The 21,066-nt window shown below is 48.9% G+C and overlaps 1 long non-coding RNA gene across 17 annotated transcripts; it reads left to right on the forward strand.

Moving 5' to 3' along the window:
• The first annotated feature begins 2,726 nt into the window (after positions 1–2,726).
• Positions 2,727–20,806, forward strand: LOC149911947 (uncharacterized). Of its 17 annotated transcripts, none has more exons than XR_016462649.1 (7): positions 2,727–4,462; positions 6,529–6,825; positions 9,781–10,278; positions 10,484–11,770; positions 12,416–12,539; positions 19,241–20,130; positions 20,649–20,806. It is a non-coding gene; the product is annotated as an uncharacterized LOC149911947 (long non-coding RNA). The 17 variants fall into 17 exon arrangements; XR_016462651.1 differs by having other exon boundaries at positions 2,728–4,462; positions 19,241–19,376; XR_016462646.1 differs by lacking the exons at positions 19,241–20,130; positions 20,649–20,806 and adding an exon at positions 8,642–8,728 and having other exon boundaries at positions 12,416–14,397.
• The last annotated feature ends 260 nt before the right edge of the window (positions 20,807–21,066 follow it).

A 21,066-nucleotide genomic window follows, 5' to 3' on the forward strand; every position in this document is an offset into this window, starting at 1 on the left:
CCCAGCGATGGTGACAACAGAGACACCCAAAAGCAGTGACACCCAATGATAGCAACACCTGAAGACAGTCACAATGGTGACACCCAGTGATGGTGACAGCTGTTGACGGTGAGACCCAATGACACCTGGAGGCACCCAATGACGGTGACATTCAAAGATGGTGATAACGGTGACACCCAAGTGATGCCGACACCCAATGACACCCAATGACGGTGACAGCAGTCACCCTGTGCCCCTCTGGGTCATCTCCAGACCCTTCCAGTAGACAACAGGTCCCTTGGAACCCACCTAAGGACCCCCCAGACCCTACAAGTCCTCTCAGGGACATCCTCAGATCCTTCTGAATCCCTCTGAGGATGTCCTGGACACACCTGGGACTCCCTGGACCCCACAGGATCCTTCTGGGACATCTCCAGACCCTTCTGGATGAATCCACAGACCCCATGGATCAACATGAGGACCCCCCGGACCCGCCAAGTCCTCTCTGGAACATCCCCAAACCATTCTGGATGACTCCAGGACCATTCAGACCCTCATGAGGACTCCCTGCACCGTACCAGACTCTACTGGGACATCTTCAGATCAGACCAGTGTCTCACTCCGATTTATAGGAGGGAGAGGAGGTTCTTTTAATATCTGTATACCCGGCGTGAGATTAAGAAACAACGGTTCAAATGTTGGTCCGACCAGTTTATTACAGATCTTAATTAGGGAGATGGGGAAGGGGAGGACGGACGCTATTATGAATTAGGGTAATGGGGAAGGAAAGGAGGGCGATACAAAAGGTAGGAAAGAAGAAGCAAGGAGTCTTTATAGGAAGAAAGAGGGACATAGTCACCACCATGGATCCAGCGTGGTTCGTAGTTCAGCCTTTGATCTTCAGTAGTGGTGGGTCATCAGGCATTGTTGTTGATGGCGACGACGATGACGGTGACCATGGTGATGATGGCCCTTTTCCAATGCTTTCAAAGTGGTCGAGTCAGCTGTCTTTGGAGTGACAGCTCAAATCCAAAGTGGTTGAGTCAGCTCTCCTTGGAGTGGCAGTTTCTGGCTCTGGGATCTCAGCAGAAATTCCTTTGTTCCCACCTTCCGGGCCTTGCCAGCAGATAAGAGGGAGCAGGGATGCCCATCTGCATCCTGTTTTTCACAGGACACGATGGTATCGTTCCCCAGTTTTCCCATACAAGGCTGGAGCTATTTAGTCACAGGCCAGATCTTCCGCCAGTAAGCACTTCTGAGCACTCTCTTCCAGAGGTAAGCAACTCTGGAGGAAGGGGCTTTCAAATGTTCCCAGAGGGATATCAATTGTCACACGGTAGCACCCATCTCTTGCCTCCTCAACAAATCAATCAGAGTCTTATCACAAGAAATACCTCAGGAAGCAAGCTTTGAGCCAAAAAACAAAGAAAGATTCTCACAACCAGAGACTTCTCAGTGCTCCTGGACTCCTACTGGGAGCTTACAGATCTTTCCAGGGGCCCACGGGATCAACCTGGGGACTCTCTGGATGCCCCAGTACCACTCTGGGATAACTCCAGACCCTTCTGGATGAGTCTGGAACCCCCTGGATGCCCCCAGACCTCTCCAGGACTTCTCCTGCAGATCCTTTTGCATGATTCCAACGGGGGATAAGGGGGGTTCAGAAGGGGGTGGGAGGGGGAGAAATGAGCTAGTGAGGCTTCTGTGGGGTGGAAAGGAGGTCTGGGGATGGAGGGAGGGGTGGAGGAGGGAAACTGGAGAGTTGTGTGGAGCTTCTGTGGGGTGTAAAGGGAGTCTGGGAGGAGAGAGTGCCAGTTGGGGAGGGGGGGTAAAGAGGAGAGGCAGACCACATGAGTGGAAAGGGGTTCTGGGGATGGAGGGAGGGGTGGGAGGGGAGAACTGGAGGTCGTGGGGGGGCTTCTATGGGACATGAAGGGGGTCCAGTTGGGGGAAATTGGGGGCCAACATAGGGGAATGCACTCCAGAGGGCAGGGAGGAGGGCATGGGGGTACAGGGGACTGTAGGGGTCAGAAAATGGGGTCAGAAGCAGGGGGAGGAAGGGAAGACAGGGGACCCTGGGGGTGCAAACAGAGGGGACTGGGGAATGGTAGGAGATTCTATGATGTGAATGGGGGAATTGGAGCAGGGGAACTTGAGGGGACAGGGAATTCTGGGGGTCAGACAGAACGGACGGGGGAGGGGGATGAATCTAGGGGAGAAAATGCGAAGACTTGGGGGGGTCGGAGGAGAGAATGGGGACACAACGGATCAGTGAGAGACAGACACGGAAGCCTGGGGGTCAGAATGGGGAACAGGGACAGACAGTGACGGAGGAACTGAGGGGACGGGTGGAAGAGGACTCCAGCGATGAGAATGGGGGAAGTGGAGGCGGGGAACGGGGGGGGGAGAGCGTAAGCCCAGCGGTCAGACTGAGGGACTCGGGAGGTTGTGGGCGACCCGCGGCGGGGGGGTGGGGGGAAGGCAGTGAAACACCGTGGGTGGGGGGGAAGGGCGGGGGGCACAGGGCAACTCCCGCCGCCGAGCAGAGGCCCTGAGCAGCAGAGGACCCACGAGGCCAAGACAGGACGGCCCCAGCCCCGGTGCCCCCGGTGCCCCCGCCGCCCCCGAACACCCACTCGTAGAAGCTGAGGTGGCGCTCGGAGTCCCGGGGCTGCGCCGCGGCGCTGGAGCAGCGCGGGGCCCCGCTCCGCTTCCGCGTGGCCGCGTCCTCGCGTCGCCGCGTGATGACGTCACTCCGCGGGGAGCGGGGACGGCGCGTCGCTCGAGCAACGGCCGCGCCGGGGCGCTGTCGCTATGGAGACGCCGCCGCGCATGCGCTGTCGCCGCGGGGACGGCTTCCCGCGCCGCAAGGAGGGAGGGCGCGCTGTCGCCGTGGCAGCGCGGCCTGCACGCACGGCCTGAAGCCCGAGTGGGGCTCGAGGGGCAGCGGGGGGCGAAGAAGGGTGGGGGGGGAACGGAGAGCCCTCAGGGATCTCCTGGGGAGGTGGGGGAGCGACTGGGGGAGGGCAGAGCTCCGGGGATGGCGGCTGTGAGTGGGGCTGTGGGGTGGGACATCCGCAGGGAGATGCAGCCAAACAGGGGGATGTGGGCAGAGCATGGAGGTGTGGGAAAAGGAAGACGGGCATCTGGACATCAGCGTGAGAGCCAGGCTGATAGGGAGGGAGCGAGGGAGGGAGGAATGGGAAGAAAGGAAGGGAGGGAGGGAGGGAGGGAGGGAGGGAGGGAAATGGAAAAAGGGGAAAAAAAGGGGACAAGGGAAAAGAAGGAAAGGAAAGGAAGAAGGAGAGAGGGGAAGAGGGGCAGAAAGGAAGAAGAAAAGGGAAAAAGTCCAGAGCTTGGCCTGGGTGGTATTGCAATGTAGAAGGGCTTCAGGTATCTTGTTAGGTGCACAAGAAGGAGTTCATGCAGCAATAAATGATATTGTGTTCATGTAGGTCAGAGTGGTAGAATTGAAGCAGATGGAGAGAAGATATGGCACCAAAGTGAAATACTGCACAACATAAGACGATGTGAGCTGAAACCAGCGTGACTTCCTGGCTTCCCAAATTGCACTGGTTAAAGAAGTTATTTGTGGGGATGGTGTGTGTAATCGCTGTATGTATGCATCCTTCCTTGTAGTGTGATTGGACTGTGGAGATGTATCTCTAAGTATGAAAGGTCAAAGGTGGTGAGGATTAGGATGTGAACATCGTAATCCTCAAAGGAAAAGGGGGGATTGATGTGGGGTGCTCTGTTCAGCAGCAGGGATTAGCACATCAGTTTAAGAACCAGCGCATGAGTTTAGCAAAAGGAATCCATGAGTGATCGTTCTGAAACTTTCAGCTTTAGTGGGAGAACAGCCTTGTTCCTCCTCAATAACTTTGCATGGGGACACAAATGAATACTTCTACCTTCTGCCTCCATGACTGTGCCTCACGAGAAGCACCAGAGTCCCAGTAGAATACTTTTATCTTTTGCCTCAACACGCGCGAGGACATTTTCCTCAGGTCCCACATACACTGCTAGGAAAAAGTGGCTCACTATGGCCTTATCAGCCGCTTCGCTCGGCAGCCAGTAACGTCTGAGTGCGAAAACACAATGCGCTGATGGAACTGCATGTTAAGCTCTGCAAATTGCCACAGCGCTGCGTTCCTGCCAGGGCTGCTGTCTGTGTGCAGGGATAGGATTAGGAAAGCCAAGGCACAGGTGGAGCTGAACTTGGTGTGGGATGTGAAAAATAACAAGAAGGGGTTCTACAGGTACGCAGGCAGAAGACAGGCCAAGGAGAGCGTTCCCCCTCTGATAAATGAGGACAGAGAACTGGCTTCCTCAGACATGGAAAAAGCTGAGCTGAGGTGCTCAATAAGTGTCTTGCTTCGGTCTTCATTGGTGGTCAGGCTCCTCCCCATGCCTGCCAGGACCTGAAGAGAGGAAAGTGGGACTAAAGAAGGCTTCTCTGAGAGCTGCCGCTGCACGTGCAGAGGTGAGTCCTTGGTGAACACAGACATGGCTCTTGTTCTTCTCAGCGCCTCTGTCTGTCAGAAATGAAAGAGATTGCAGAGTCCCAAGGGAAATGGTGTCCTGTTACTACACTCACTTTGTTTCTTTCCAGTCCTCACACCTTCTTCTACTGTCCTCTTCTGCAGTTCCTTCTTCACTGTCCTCTCTCCTCTTTCTTCATGTGCTCTCCTTTTACTGTTCTCTTCATAGCACGATCTGCTCTTCTTTACTGCTCTTTTCGTTTTCTGCTCTTCTGTACTCACTTCTCTTCTGCTCTTCTCATTTGCCACTTTCCTCTCTTACCGTCTCTTGTACTTCTGCCAGACTTCCTTTCTCGCTTTTCCTCTTCAGCTTCTCTCCACTTCTGCTTTTGTCTTCTCTGTATACGCTCTGTATACGCTAATACCTCTTTTGCTTTTCTCCTTGTCTGCTTGTTTTTCTTACCTACATCCTTTTTCTTCTTCTCTGCTCTTCTTTCTTTCTTGTCTGTTCTCCTTCTGCTCTTATCCTTCTCAGCGTCTCTTCCCTTTATTCTCTCCGCTACTGCTCATCTCTTTTGCTGTCTTGCCTGTATCCTATTGTGCTTTTCATCTTCTGCGCTTCTTCCTTACCGGTATCCTTAATTTTATCCTCTCTTCTGTTCTTTTTCTCTTCTTCTCCGTGTCCAATGTCTGCATCACAACTCTGTCAGAATTAGTTTTGGGGTGGAAAAAGGTACCAAGGTACATAGGTTTGTACAGTAGAACCTCCTACACTTTGCCTGAAAGGTGATCCAAAGGAGCCCTCAGGAACCAAGACCACAGAGGAGCTGCTTTTGAATGGAGAATTTTCCAGAGTTCCTTCCAGTCGTTGCTCAGAGGAACTGAGGTTTTTATCCTTGTATCTCTGCAGAAAAGCAGGGTGGAGGGAACACATATGGTGAGGTGCTCAGGTGAAATTGCCCTCCTTGCACAAACAGCCTGTTTGTGTCCATGTGATGCACGGTGAAGAGAAGCCTGCTGTTCTGTGAGTAAGCCTGCCAAAAGGGAGTTCTGGCCTTTCTGGCAAGTCTCTGAGGTGAGGTCTTTAGACAGGCTGGTTGTTTTGCAGGGGAAATGCCATTTCAGCTGTTTGTTGCCACGCTTGGTTGGTGCTTGTATGAAAAACATTCATCATCTAGACAAGCAGTGCTCTAGCACCAGGGAAGGGAAAAACCTCATGTACATCCAGTCTTCTCCATGAGCCTTATGTTGCCTTTCCACAGAGTCTCTAAATGCCTGTGGAAATCACGGGGGGTGGGGGGAGCAAGGGGATGGGGAAGAGATGAGGGGCAATTTGTGCGCATCCTGTGCCCACGGAGCAGGTATTACCTACAAAGACCTAGGAACCCTTCACGGCATCCTGGACTTGTTTACTTTCCTTGTTTGAGCGTGATGGTTTTGTAGGTACTTTGTGCATTTTAAGTAACTGTCAACTCTGCTGAGACAACAGGCGTCCTAGAGAGAGCCTTGCTGTACCCTTTTTGTTCGGGCTGTTTTATTCCCTCCTGAGATTAAAAGGGACTGTGGTCTTGCTTAGCAAAGGGAAGCGTGTGCATGCTTCCAAAGCAAAGGCAGGTAGGTGCGTGCTTGCTTAGCAAAGGCAGGTAGAGGCATGTGATGCGAAGGCAGATGGTTGCTTGTGAAGCCATGTCAGGTGGTGTGTGCGCTTCAGTGCTGGTGGGTCAGAGTTGAAGATGCACGAGCTGTGTGACAGCTCTGAGAGTGGGATGGCCAAGGAAGAAGCCTATGGTCCTAGCCCCCTGGGGAGAGAGTGAGATCACTAAAGGGAGGGAGGATTCTTAGACTCTGAGGGGTCTAGAAAGGGAGCTGAAAGGTTTGGGGCTCCCTTGCTGTGCTCTGCGCAGGCTGTGGCAGTGCTGGGGTTTATTTTGGAGTCAGTCTGAAAACAAAATGAGACAAGGGGGTTTTCTGTGCAGTTTGAAGCCCTGCAACTCTGCTGCCGGGGCTGCAGCCCAGGGTAGGCACCCTGTCCCCACAACTGCTGACCACGTTCTTTCCTTCTCTGCAGTGACCACGTCCAGCCCTACGAAGACACTTTACATCATGTCGGACACCAAAGTGTCTGCGCTGACCACGTCTGTGATGGGTGAGGCTACCTCAGTCCCTCTCAAACTGCCAGGCATCCAACCTTCCTCCTCCGCCAGCTCTCCTCCTAGCCCTGTCACCTTTGCCACCTCCCCATGTTGTGTCGTGTCATGGAGATCTGTGGTGCTGGGGCAGGCCTGAACTCCCCTCCCTGACAGCAGACGCGTTTCTGAAATCTCTGCTCATTTCCTCATCCTGCTGGCTCATTCTGTATTTACAGGTTTGTGTCCTTTACTTTTCTTGGGTAATTTAGGACTGGTTTAAAGCAGCTGTATTTGCTATTGCCTTTGTCTGCAGTTACCCTTGTGGGTGATGGTGATGGGATATACCCTTTTGGGTTAGGTTTTTATGGAACGGGAAATGGTGGAATCACCATCCCCAGAGGTGTTCAAGGAGTGTTTAGGTGTTGTACCGAGGGATGTGATTTAGTGGGAAATGTTGGACTAGATGATCTTAGATGTTGTTTCCAACCGTGGTGATCCTATGATCCTAAGGTTTACACTTGTGGATTGTGATGAAGTGTTAGTGTTTAGTGCTAGAGCTAAGTGCTGAGGGTAACCCTTTGGGGTTAGGGTTTCATGTTACTGTTTTCTGTTAGGTTTAAAGGTTAAGGCTTAACACTTGATGTTAGTGATGGTGGGGGTGTGCCCACCTGGTTGGGGTTTTATGGCTTGTCCTTTTTGTTAGGGACAACAGCAGCACTTTTGAGATGGGAATGAGGGTTAAGCGTTAGCATTTTGGATTAGGGCTGAGGAGTATCTTTTGGGGTGAGTGTTAAGGATTAGCCTTTTAGGTTAAGGTAAAGGGTTAAGGGTTGTCCTGTGGAGTTAATGCTAAGGGATGCTGTAGTGTAAATGCTGAGACATGGCTTGAAACCTGATTTTTCACCTGGTAGAAAGGCAGGGCCAACCCAGAGCATGCAATGTTCCAGAATGACAGAAGGGGTGGAGCCAGGATCCACCCCTTCCCAGCCCTCATTGAAGGGTTGGCAGTGTAGGCAAAGGAGATCCCTGCCTACCTGAATCCTTCTGAAGATAAGCAGCTTCTTGCCTTGATTTCTGTGCCCACGGCTGTTGCCTTTGAGCAAATTCTCCCTTGCTGCAGCCTTGGACCTTGCTCCTCTGCTGTCATGGCATGAGGCCTGGCCTCATGGGGCGCAACCCTGCTGACTGATAGATGTGTTGGTTTGGTTGGGGGTGGATGCCGTAGCTAATGGCAAAACCATTTCTTTAGTGCAACTAAGGAGGTAAGTGAGAAAACAAGAGAGTCTTGAGAAGAAAGAGTGACTGATGGCAGCGCTGTACTGGAAGCAATAGAGAGGCTGACAGTGGCTGTCGGTGGCAGTAGAGCGATCCGAGTCTGTGTCTAAATGGTTCTTAGAGCTGTGTCTGTTCCTTGGAGAGGCCAAACAGTGTGGAGGTACTTGTACTCACAGTTGTTTGACTTAGGAATGAAGTGTTTCTCAGCTCATGCACCTGACAGTGTTGTGTTTGCTTGTGCAGCTTTGCTTTGTGCATTGTAGAGCTGTCTGACAGATGTGGATTCATTTGCCACTCACTCAGCAGGAATGAGACTAGTAATACTTTCTGTAAATGCATTTCAGTTGAAAAAATGAGTTTGTTTTGGCTGTAGAAATGGTGTATTGGAGGGATTTTGGTGGATGTGGGCTAACAGGACAAGGATTCTATTGGCAACTGCTTTCTGTGACATGGAAAGGCTGTACTTTATTTTAGGGATGGAGCATGGGATTCTATTGACTCTTATTGAGAAAGGGGGAAATGGAAAGCCTCTGTGGGTAAGAATGTTTTGTGAGCTGTAGTTTGGGTACTTTCATCTAAATAGGACTGTGTGAAAGGGTGTGTGTGATGGAGGAGAGAAAAGTGCCTCGTGTTGACTGTAAGGAAGGCATAATGTTAGAGCAGTGGAAAGGCAAATTTAAGAAACAGTGCTTGAAAACTTGAAGTTAGTGGCTGGCTGTGCTAAAATCTTCTTCCAAAGAGTTGCTCTTCAAGTATTTCCTGCTTTCTCTCTGCGAGAAACTGACGCCAGTGGCCTTCCACTGCAGCATGGCCGTGTGGAAAGGCTGGGGAAGAAGACAGAGCTGGAGAAAGCACCAAAGAGAGGTACAGAAACATAACAGGCATCTGGACTTGATGCACTGTCTTTCTGCCCAGGCTTTCTGTTTGTTCATTGCTGGGACAGTTCTCTGCAGTTTGCATCCCAGCTTTCTCCCAAGTCCTGGCTGCACAAAAATGCAAGCATTCAGAGGAAAAGGAAAAAGCAGAGGAGTGGGCTTCTGAGAAAAGAGTTGAGGGGGAGCGTGAGGAGCTTGAGGCAGAGTTTCAGAAAAGTGGTGATTTCACTTAGGATTGCTCTGAGATTTCCTTGCCCTGGGTTATGATTGAGTGTAGCTATTGGTTTCTTGGTTCCTGTGTATGCATTGTTGGTAGACAGACTAGTGTGTGGAAAACACAGCTGAGAATCCGGGACATGGTAATGTACCAAATGGACTGAACTACTGGAAGGATTGTGGGAATGAGAAGAGAACCTGAATTTCTCTTGCACAACAAGCCTGTATCAGTTGTGTCTCCTTTCACTGAGCTGAACGCACGGTGTGTGTGAAGCCTTCTGATGGGAAACCCACAGTCCCACAAAGTGGGCGTGGAAACGAAATGGAGCTGAGGTGCATCTGTGTGCTGAGTCATACTGCTGAGGACAGAGAGGAGCCCCAGCTGAAAAAGCAGCTTTGGTAAGAATAGTGGTGAAAGTAGGAGTGGGTATGGAAGGTTTAGACTGCTCTTGGAGGAAAGGTGAAAGTTTCAAATGTTCTGCAGATTCAGTATGCCTTGGTGTGCCACATCTGCCTGCCCTGTCAGCACTATGTCAGGCTTTTTTTCCTTTCCTTTTTAAGGTAGGAAAAACAGTTTCTGGCTAGGAGAAGAAGAAATGCAAGTCTTCCCTGCATTGCTCCTTGGGCAGTGGGTGCTGATGAGCAGTCCTTGTATGAGAATAATGTATTGTCATTTGATCTGTCTTTCCATTCCTTCAGCAACTGGGGTGTTGATGCAGCTGCACGTATCTCCTGTTTTGTCCTTCTGCTTTGTGTAAAAGAATAGTATAGTATGCAATCTCTGTGTGAAATTTTCTTAAAGTATTTTACTTTATTTGCCCCTAGGAAGCAATGGCTTGGAAATGATGGCAGTGTCACCCAGCAGCCCACACAGTGACCTGATGTCTCATTGCTTGCATCTGTTAAAAACCACCACGATGAGAAAAGAACGTTTGCATGGATTCTGTGCTGACTGTGTCAGTACAGCCCTTAGGAGTGGTGTGGACATGGCATGGCAGGGAGAAGGGAATTCCCTTCTGATGGGAAAGTGCCCGAGGAGTGTTGACATCCCGTGTGTTGGTGCCCCATGCCCACCCCATGCCCCACGCACTTCTGAATGAGCAGCACAGCTTTTGTGTCATTCAGCCACCTGTGGCAGAGCAGATCAGGCTTTCTGCAGGCGTCAGCAATCATCCCATCGCTTTCTGCCTTATAAGGAGTTGAAAACCTTTTCATTTTGGAATCCTACTTCCAAGCTTAACCACCTCCAGTGAAGCAGATGTCATTTTTCTTGTATCCTTCAATTCTGAGTCCATATTCTCCCAAAAGCAAAAGAGTTTGGAGGTAACCACCAATAGTTAAGTGAGTGATTTCAGTATGTATTTCTGATCGTGACAATTACTTCAGTTTAGAGGTCACAGTTAATGTACTGTGCCTGTTTTAATTGTGACCAAGGTTGTAGTTGTAGCTGACTTCCCAAGGCTGCAATACGTGGTGGTGACACAGCCGTGGGCTTCTGCATTTGCATTAATCCCACATTTCCTTGCAGGTCAGCTTGTGCTGGAAGTGGACAGTATCAGAGTGTGAGTGAAGGTCAGTGCAGGAGCAGCTGTTGATGGGAGTCCAGGCTAATGAACTCTGGAGCATCTCCCAGTACGGTACCGGAGGAGGCAGGAATGCTGTTAAGGAGCTCCTCAGCAGGAAGGTGGCTCATCCAAATGCTTGCTGACAGTTTGAAAGCCCAGACCCTTCCAGCCTCCACCTCAGAGGCAACATCTCCTTTGTCCGATCATGCAGCACCTGAGCAAGAGGGGGACCTGAGCTGGCTACACAAGAGTCATCTTAACTTCTTTGTTATTTTACTTCAGATAACTCCATTGGGTGACCCTGCTGTTGGTTTCTTAAAATTTGGATTACGTCTGATGGAGGCCCAGAAGTGATGTGGGCACTCACAGAGGTCACAACTGTTGCTGGGGTGGGAGCATTTGTCCCACAGCTGGTGAGCAGAGCTGGTGCTGCACGCAGAGACTGGGCTCTGGGCCTTCCTTGAGAGAGATCGCCCTGTGAGAACCCGTCAGAAGCACTGCTGCAGCACGTGCATGAGCTGGGCACAGCTCAGGCTGAGCAGGCCGAGTGGGTGAACTGGGTTTGGTGCTGGGTGGTTGCTGGGAGGTGTCTCAGAAGAAAAGCTGGGCTGGGGTGGGCCCGCTGTGTCAGCCCTTGTCCCAGATGGTGGTGAGAGCAGGGTGGAGGCTGATGGGTGCTGCCCACTGTCACTGCTGCTCTTACCATGTGGCACAGCAGTGCTCTGGTGTGTGAGCTGGGAGGGAGAAGGACAGCCACTGTGCCTGGCTAAGGCAGAGCTGAGGTCTGTTGAACATGTGGATTGTACCAGTGCAGCTATATACCAGTAGGGGTGGAAGACAAAGGGAGTTTTCTTCATGACAGCAACACCAGCCACTTGCTTCAAGGTGTATAAATGTTGAGGAGATGGAGAACACTTGCTGTCAGAAATCATGGCAGCTGTACAGAATCTAGTTGTATTTTGGGGATGGTTCTTGTAACCAGTTGATTTTAAGACACTGTCCTACTCAAGAGTACTTTAGAGTGCATGATAGAAGAAAGCTGGGAAAATGCTTCTCCTTACTATTTTTCACTTGCAGATTCTTTCTTTAGGGATTCTTTCCAAAAGGAGATTTTGGGGATTGAGGCAGTTGAAGAAAGAGTGAAGCCAGGGGGCAGTCCCTGTGGAGAGGACCCCAGGAACTGAGCTTCCCCACCACTGTCTCAATGAGAAGACAGACGCAGTTCCCATTCCTGCTCTGCATATGGAAAAGTATGGCTGGATTTATTTGTTTGGGTTTTCTTCCTTTCTCTCATTTTGAAGGGGAAAAGCTGGAGCAGGGGGAGCACTACTGGTCCTTTGTTACCTCCATAACCGGTTGGATTCTGCATGTGCTGCAACAGGACAGCATTGCCAGGCTCCTTAACCTGCTGGGGCAGGGTGGGAGCAAAGAGCGTGAACTGCCCTCCTGCCAGCTGCACCTAGTTATGGTTTGCCAGGTCCCTGCTGCCCTGAATTTCACCTGAAAGGTTTGTTCTAGCTGCTTGCAGTAGTAAAATTTAGGGAAGAAATGGAAGTCAAGAGCTAAGGCTCTGCACAATAACTTTGCGTGGATTGAACTGTGGCACCTGAAGACTGTTTCCTGAATAATGCTGGCATTTTGCAGGTGTGTTGGTTTAACCCACTGAACTGATGTCTGTGAGCACCAGTCTTCTCCACCTGAATAGTAAGAAAGCTGGGGTATGCCCAGAAATTGCAGCAGTTGCTGTGAATACTCTCCCAAATGTTTGTTTCCTTTAGTGGTAGCTAATGACTCAGCACTGTGATATCCTGTCTCTGGCACGATCTGGAACGCTGCATCTCTTTGCAGATGTTGGGTGCCCATTTCCATGGACCCTCCTTTCTTTCTCTCCTCAGAAGCAGCACAGTGCGGTTCCCTGCGTTAGGGAGCAGCAGCCAGCAGGCTGCCAGAATGCCAGCTGGGCCTTGCAGCGCGCAAAGGGACGTGTTGGGGATGGACCATCCTTAGCACCACGCAAAAGTGAGTCTCTTCAGTCCTCTGTCATGAAGTATGGAAGAATGCATTTTAAGTATTACTTCTGAGCGGGTGCAGGACTGTAGGGATGTCAGGTAACCATGGTGGAAGCACTGGGGAGGCCAACAGCGGCAGCTGATGGCAGCAGTGTGACAGAAGGCCGTGTATAAGTGGTGGTGCTCAGAGCTGAGTGCATTCCTGAGAAAGGCACTCTTGAATTTATGGCGTTTTCTTTCACCTAGTGATATGTAGAAAGTTAGTGAAGAAAGGAACAACAAGAACAAAAATACCCTACTGCAAGGGCAACTGCATTTGGATATTTACAGCATGCTAGAGCGTTATGTGAGAACCAAGAACTCCGTGACCTGTAGGATGCAATGTCTTCTGAGAGATTATTGGAGGACTTTGTGGACGGAGATGTGTTTAGCTCACTCTGCATCATCTACACTGCCTAAGGAAGTTACACTGCAGTAAGAAAACCATGCTCTCTGAAAGCACAGTTTCCCATTGAGAAGAATTATTTGGCTGACCACCTTGGGGTCAAACTATAAAGTGGATTACAGGGCAAGTACAAGGGGCGAGACAAAAACGCCTAAGGCATGGTTTATTACTTCTCAAAGTAGAAATTAAGAAAGGGTTAGCTGAACTTCTCCCTGGAAATGCCTGTTAGTTTTGCTGGAATCCTTAGTGACTAATTCAGACAGACATCTGTGCTGCAAATGTCTGTAACGGTATGGATGAAGTTTATGATCTGCACGTCCTGTAAAGCTATAGCTACATTGTCTTTGATTTTTACTTAAAAGATTGCAATGTCTTACCTATGCTATATGAATTGCAAAGCTTGCCTGCAAGCTGGATCATCCAGCAGCTTTCACACTCTCCCTTTGTGGAAATGTAATCAACTCATTCAATAGTGGGATCATGAATGAGTCCAATGAGAAGGCAGCATCAACAGTGAAAGTTTGACTATAAACTGAAATAATGAATTACCATGGTTGAAGCTGAACCAGTAGTCCAGTAATAGTTCTATGAAGTCTCAACACCTACCAGATACTTTCTAATGAATTTAAAAGATTCTTAATGCTAACTTCATACTGCATGAGTTGGTTCCTTTACACAGGTTGGTTCTTCCTTAACTTATTCCATACAGGTTTTAGTATCACTCTAGGGATTTTTTTGATAGAAAAGGACTTCTTGAAGGTTATCACTTGTACATTATGCTTTTACATAATGTACAGTGTGGATTTGTTCCTAAGAAAATTGCATGAACAAAACGAGGAACAAATAAACTTTCATTTATTTCTTTCAAATTTTTTTTTTTTAAATATGTATTTGCTGACCAACTTCCACACGGAGCTTTTGATCTCCTTGTTACAGCATGTAGATCATGGGATTAGTCAAGGGAAGACAACAGTATGGAAAAGAAAGGTTTCCCAATGGAAACCTTTGCCATTGGGACAGCCTCAGAGGGTAGGACATATATGTAGACAGCAGGGCCAAGCATGACAAAAACTACGATGATGTGGGAAATGCAGGTGGAGGTTATTTTGTTCTTTGTTTTGGTGTGTCTGGAGCTTCAGCAAGAGGATTATGTAAGAGATGAGGAGAAGTGCAAAGCACATGACAATGACAACTCCATTGTTGAGGAACATCAGAAGTTCCGCCGTGTAAGGTCAGCACAGGCCAAGTTCGCCAACTGACGCACATCACAGACAAAGTCGTCCAGGACGTTGGGGCCACAGAAGGGGAGCTTGATGGTGAGAGCAAATAGAATGATGCCATGAATGAAGCCACCGCCCCACGAAGCTCCAGCCAGGGCACAGCATACAGTCCTGTTCACAAGCATGGTGTAGTGGAGAGGCTTGCAAATAGCAACGTAACGGTCACAGGCTATGGCCAACAGCAGGAAAGCTGCTGCTGCTCCCAGGAAGTGAAGAAACAAAGGCTGGGTCAATCAGGCCTTGTAGGAGTTGATCTTAGGATTTGAGAAAAAGTCAGCCAGCATTTTGGGTGGGGTCATAGAACAGTAGCAGATATCCAAGAATGCCAGATTAGCCAGGAAAAAAATGCATGGGTGATCCCAGCTGGGAATCCCCCTGAATTGTGAGAATGATAAGGATGTTGCTTGGGAGAATTATGATGTAGAACAGGAGGAAGAAGAAGAAGGGAATTGACTGGACTTTGTGGGATTGAGACAATCCTAGCAGAATAAACTCTCTAACTACAGTTTTCATGCTCCATTTTGACTCTTGCAAGCCCTGAAAAACAGACAGCAATAAACACACAATGTCAATATGTTGCAATATTTAAGCAACTTAGGCTACGCTTAGGCTACTGAAAATGCACATCCTGTGACCATTACCTGGTTTTATGGAGGACCACATCCCTGTATGTAAAGGAACATCAGATTTATTGGGCCATACCATACGGCAGGCCGCCATTAACCATTTTATTATTGAATGGTTTTCATCATTATATTGATTACCTGCATATAATCTCTGTCTAAGAGCAGGATGGATGGTCATTGTGGCCAATTTGGCTATTTCCAGGCTATTCACCAGAACACTTTCTGCCCCAGAATCCCATAGTCTTAATAACCAAGCCGGCACACTTTCTCTAGGTTTCTGCCTGAATCGTTGGACTAAGTCCATCAGTTCTGTTGCCGTGTACGGTTGGGCTGTTACGTGCAAGTGGGTTTGAGCGGGGGGCCACTGATCAGGCGGCACCCCTGCTGGTCTGTCCTGTACCTTTTTTGTTTTTTGAGATATAACAGGACGGACTTCTAGTGCGTCCGTCAAAATTGGGGATTCAAGATCCGATTTAGATGGTTTATTTTCCTGATCAACACAGTCCGTTGATTCAGGAGCCTGGTCATTGTTTGTTGAAATACTACGAACTTGACCTATTGGAAGACGTAGAATTGGTTTTTTTTCCTGTTAATAGGCCAAGTTCCTGTTCTAACTTTTCAATACGATCTTTTAAAAGTTCATTTTCATTCACTGAAGTATTATTCCTTATTTCGGCATTGTTTAAAGCATTTAATAGTGGCCATGCCACTGTAGAAGCAGCTAATTGTCTTTCTCTAGTGACTAATATATCTTTGACTAGTCCCTGAAAGTAATCCACTAGGCGATATGGGGAAACGTTTCCCACAACACTTAGGGGACCCCATTTTTCAATGATAGTTGCCAATTCATAATAAGGGGATCCCGCAAATCCTGGGATCTGCCCTGGAATTATCTTATCTAGGGGGGTAGTGTTCTCCCCCTTGAACCATTTACAGAAATTCCAAAGAAAGGACATAGTGTAAGTTTCAGTATATTCGGCTTGCCTGCCTGGCTTGCCAAGTGTATAATCAATGAAAGTTATATAAAGGAATATTATATAATTTAATAATATTAAGATGTTATAGTAATGAAATAAACAAGAGAGTTAGGCACAGCGAGACAAAGAGAATAAATAGAAGGCTCACCCGTGTCGTGGGCTCGCTCAGGAAAGACCAGTGGAGTAGATCTTCCAAAGAGAGAGAGAGAGATCCTTCCCCACTGGTAGTCAGCTCTTGAATGGGTCTAGGAGAGTTGCAGCCAGGCTCCACCCCTTCCTGCAGCACAGGTGAATTGCTTTCACCTGTGCTCCCAGGGCTGCCTCATTGCTCGCCTCAGGTGACTAATCAGAGGTTCAGGCCGTGACTCAGCAGTTCCCATACACTGAAGTAATCTACCTGGACTTGTGCAAGGCTTTGATATGGTCTCACTCCACATCCTTATCTCTGATTTGGAGATACGTGGATTTGAAAAGTGGATTAGTAGCTGGCTGTATGATTGCAGCCTGAGGGTTGTGGTCAGCAGCTCTGTGTCCAGGTGGAGGCTAACAATAAGTGGTTATATTAAGGAATCCCTCAGGGTTCCATCTTGGGACTGCTGTTTTTAATATCTTTGTTGGTGATCAAATAAATTCTTCACTGTGGGGGCTGTCAGGCACAGGAAGAGGTCCCCCAGAAAGGTTTTGGATTGCCCCATCCTTTGAGGCATTCAGGGCCAGGGTGGATGTGGCTCTGGGCAACCTGATCTACTGCATGACAACCCTTCCCATGGCAGAGAGGTTGGAACTGTATGATCTTTAATATCTCTCCAACCTAAACCAGTCTATGATTCTCTGAATCTAACTCAGTTCAGTTGGTCAATCTGGGACCCAAATAAATATCTGTATAAACATGCCAAGGCACCCTAACAGCCTAACACAAGTGCACGTGGCTGGCACAGGATGGATCCCCTTCCACCCCAGTGCAAGGAGAAAGGATGAGGAAAAGCAGATAGGTTCTCAACGCCTTTTTTACATCTGTCTTTAATAGTCAGGCCCGTTATTCTCAGGGTACTCAGCCCCCTGAACTGGAAGACAGGGTGGGGAGCAGAATAAACCCTCTACAATTCAGAATAAAACAGCACATGACCTGCTGCTCCACCCGGGCTGTCACACATCCGTGGGATTGGACTGGATCCACCTGAGGGTACTGAGGGAGTTGGTGGACGTGGCATCCTAGCAGCCCTAATCAATCAGGGAGTTCCCAGGTGACTGAATACTTGCTAATGTGGTGCCCATCTACGAGAAGGATCATCCTGATGTCCTCCTATGACTACATACCCACCTGGTGGATGAGATGCTGTGGGTGGAAGCTACCTGGACTGGAGCAAAGCCTCTGACACCGCCTCCTGTAGCATTCTCCTGGAGAAGCTGGCAGTCCATGGCTGGGATGGGTACACTCTTTGCTGAGTAAAAAACTGCTAGGAGGGCCAGGCCCAGAGAGATCCAGATGGAGTCCAGTTCTGAGAGGCGTTCCTCAGGGGTCGGCGCTGCAGCCTGTCCTGTTCAGTGTATTCACTGACGAGTCGGATGAGGGAATTGGGTGCACCCTCAGTAAGTTTGCAGATGACACCAAGTTAGGAGGAAGCGTCCCACAGACGGACTGAGATAGGCTGAATGACTGGGCTGACTGCAACTGCATGAGCTTTAAGAACGTCAAGAGCTGAGTGCTGCTTTTCGGCTACAGAAACCCCAGGCACCGTCACTACAGGCTTGGGGCAGAGCGGCTGTAAGGCTGCACGGACGAAAAGGGTCTGGGGTGCTGGTGACAGCCGGCAGTGCCCTCCAGTGGCCAAGGAGCCCAATGGCAGCCTGAAATGGGGCAGTCAGGAGCGGGGATGCGATCGTCGCTGTGATTTGCCAGTGGCCCCAGGGGATCTAAATTGCTAGCGGTTGTCCTTGTCCCATCAACTGCAGCCCAGCCCAGCCCAGCCGCTCCCTACAAGAAGACATGGCGGCCCTGGAGTGTATCCACAGAGGGGCACCAAAGCTAGGAGGGGTCTGGAGCGCAAGACTTAACGGGGAGTGGGAGAGGGAGCTGGGATGGTTCCGTGTGGAGAAGAGGAGGCTCAGGGCAGACCTTATCGCTCTGTCCAGCTACCTGGAGGGAGGTTACAGTGAGATGGGACCTCTTCTCCCAGGTAAATAGCAATAGGACTACGGGGAATGGCCTCACATTGCACCATGGGAGGTTCAGATTGGATAGTAAGAAAAGTTTCTCCCAGAAGGGGTGGCGAGGCATTGGCACAGGCTGCCCAGGGAAGCGGTGGAGTCTCTGGAGGTGCGTAAGGAAAGGGTAGCTGTGGTACTTCAGGACAGGGTTTGTTGGGCAGTGTTGGTGGCAGGTGGATGGTTAGACTGGATGAGCTTTCCAACCTTAATGATTCCGTGATTCTCCTCTCAGTACCTTACGTTCGCAGAAGTAGCACTAAATATACTGTGGATCTTTCTAAAGTGCAGAAGGTTACAGTGAGCTGTGTCTGTTCCATAATGTTCTTCCATTGGCTCTGGAGCATCGTTCTCCAATTGATGTGGATCCAGGGTGGATCCAGGGTGTCCCTTAAGGAGACCTGCATAGGCAGGAAGAGCAGTTGCTTAATCTGACACTGCATGGACAACGTGACTGCCCATCTCCCCAGCCCTGTCTGCTTAATGCCACCTGGCACTTGCCTTGCTTTTCCTTACATCAGACTTCTCTTCTAAAGTCTGCACTGAATGTTTCAGATCCTTTGTAGCAGCTGCCACCTGCTCTCCTCAGAGGACACGGGTGCAGAAGGGTTTCTCTTACGTTTAAACAAAGAACAGTAAGCGTAACAAAGCGTAACACAGGTTACCAAGAAATAGAACGTACTCCTCAGCTGTATGCCTCCACTGAAGTTCTCCTTCCCAAAAGATGACTGTACAAGAAATATGTCACGTACATAGGTAGGAAATGATAAATATTAATATGAAAGGCATATTAATTAAACAGTTAGCTGGCTAAGGACACAGTGAGACAAACTGCTAAGGAGGGACAAACATTAGCTCCCTGAAACTCAAATAACTGCACTCATTAAAAGGGCTATAAATGATCAGAGATTAAGGGGAGAGGAAATTGGGATAACAATAGAAACTGCAAAGGTTGAGACAGGCAGCTGGAAAGGTGGCTTCCAACGTGGTCAGCCTAATCAGGGCAGGTGGAAATACCTGTAAAATGAGGGCAGTTACATGCACAGAATGAGAGAGAGTTGTCAGTGCAAGAACAGCGGAAGATTGGTATTTCTTTCCATACTGTGAATATCCATCCTGAAAGGTCACGTTTTCTCATGATAGAAATTCCACTTATTGTGTGCGTGTTTCACTGACAGGATTGAACCAGGGCAGCTCATGAGGAGGTGCTGAGTGTTTGAAAAACACTGAAGATGACTTCAGGTTTTCAAGCAGAGCTCCACCGTGTGACCACAAGCAGCCGGTGCCATCTCGAGAGGCCCTGGTGTTCCTGAGGTACCTGCCTGGGACTAACAGTTGTCAGAGAGAACCTGCAGGAGACCAGAGCCCTTTGGGACTGCAGATGGAGCCTGGAAGGAGAGCCCCAAGGGATCTGATTGCTAGCAGTTGTCTTTGTCCCTGTACTGCAGCCCAGCCCGGCACTAAATCCTCCCCCCCACAATAAGACAGTGGATCGCTGGGGATGATCCACAGTTGAAGTGGCCACTGGAATCCAAGAAACTCTTCCTGGTTCTTAGTAGATATCCAGATATCCGCGAAACGTCCTGGATTATCTGTGGCAAACTCAGACTGAAAGAGTCGAGTGCAGGTCACGCCAAGTAACTGTGGTAGAATCCATTATTTGGGGAGAACATCTCCTTCCAGCTAGGGAAGTTAAGTGGAACAGTGTGAAAAGATCCATCCGGCCAATCCTCTGAGTAAGGGAAAATCAAATGTATTGTGCTATAGTGGCAGAAGGCAAACATTATTGGACTGTGCCTCAATTTACTAAAAGCTGTCTAATCCACTTAACCCATGAGCAAAAACAAATGGTCTAAGCGGAGTGAAGGACACTGATTTGTGACGTAACATGAGGAAGACAGTAGATTGCTGATGTAAGAACTGTCATGCTTGTGCCCTGACCAGTGCTGATTATGCTGGAGTAAAAGCCTCAGGCCAGCACCAGTGTACCGAAGGCCCAGGGGAATGACTGCAGATTGACTTTGCAGGACTCCAGCCCACGACAGCTCAGAGCAACAAATGCATCTTGGTATTAGTTCCTTTTTGCAACGGGGCAGTAGCCATTTATCCCTTCACAAATGCCAGTGCTGAGAAACCAAAGGCTCTACAATATCGTTCATATAACTCTATGTGTAGAGAAAATGGCTTTGATCCAAAAAGCTAATAGTATAGACAGATAACAGAGAAGGCAGAATACCAGAAGGCATGCCACAACAGCAAAACGACACATCAGTGACAATGAGCTTGTCTTTCTCTGTTTATTTCAAATGTGTTTTTTTCTCTCTTCTGCATTGATTGCCATATTGTAGAAAGGATTGAAGGGAATAAAAAGCTAAATATATTAGAATATATAGAATATATAGATAGATAGATAATATATAGATATAGATAGATAATATAGATAATATAGATAATATGGATAGATAATATAGATAATATATAGAATATATATATTAGTCAGGAAGAAAATGAATGTAAGCAACCTCAAAAACACTTCTTTATTTTTTGCATAAGCTTGACTTAGTAAAAGGTGCTCCTTTTCTGTAGGTATGAAACAACGGATACACCAGGAAATTTTGGCTGACCTCCCCAGATCACAGCCTTTAAAGGGATCATTAATTGCAATGGAGAAAGATTTTGGTGGGCTACATCAAGGGGAAAATGAAAAAGCTTTGTTAGGATTATAAAGCACCAGGACTACAGCACCCTCTTATGGCTTCAATTCAAATGCACTGGGTGCCCTGCCACTGGCTGGGAGGGCGGGTAGAAGGCAAGGCCAAGTGAGGAGGAATTGAAGGAAGAATGGAGGGAGGGATGGAGGGAAGAAGAGATGGAGGGAGAGGGAAGCAGAGGGCAGGGGCTGCAGCTGCCCCACAGGGAGAGTGCAGGAGGGACAGAATGCATCCAAACGGCACCAAAAGGAGTCAGAAATTGTGCTGAGGGCTCCAGAGGACACTGGGTGCTA

This window comes from Phasianus colchicus, unplaced genomic scaffold, assembly GCF_987193195.1.
Source record: "Phasianus colchicus unplaced genomic scaffold, bPhaCol1.hap1.1 HAP1_SCAFFOLD_49, whole genome shotgun sequence".
NCBI lineage: Eukaryota > Metazoa > Chordata > Aves > Galliformes > Phasianidae > Phasianus > Phasianus colchicus.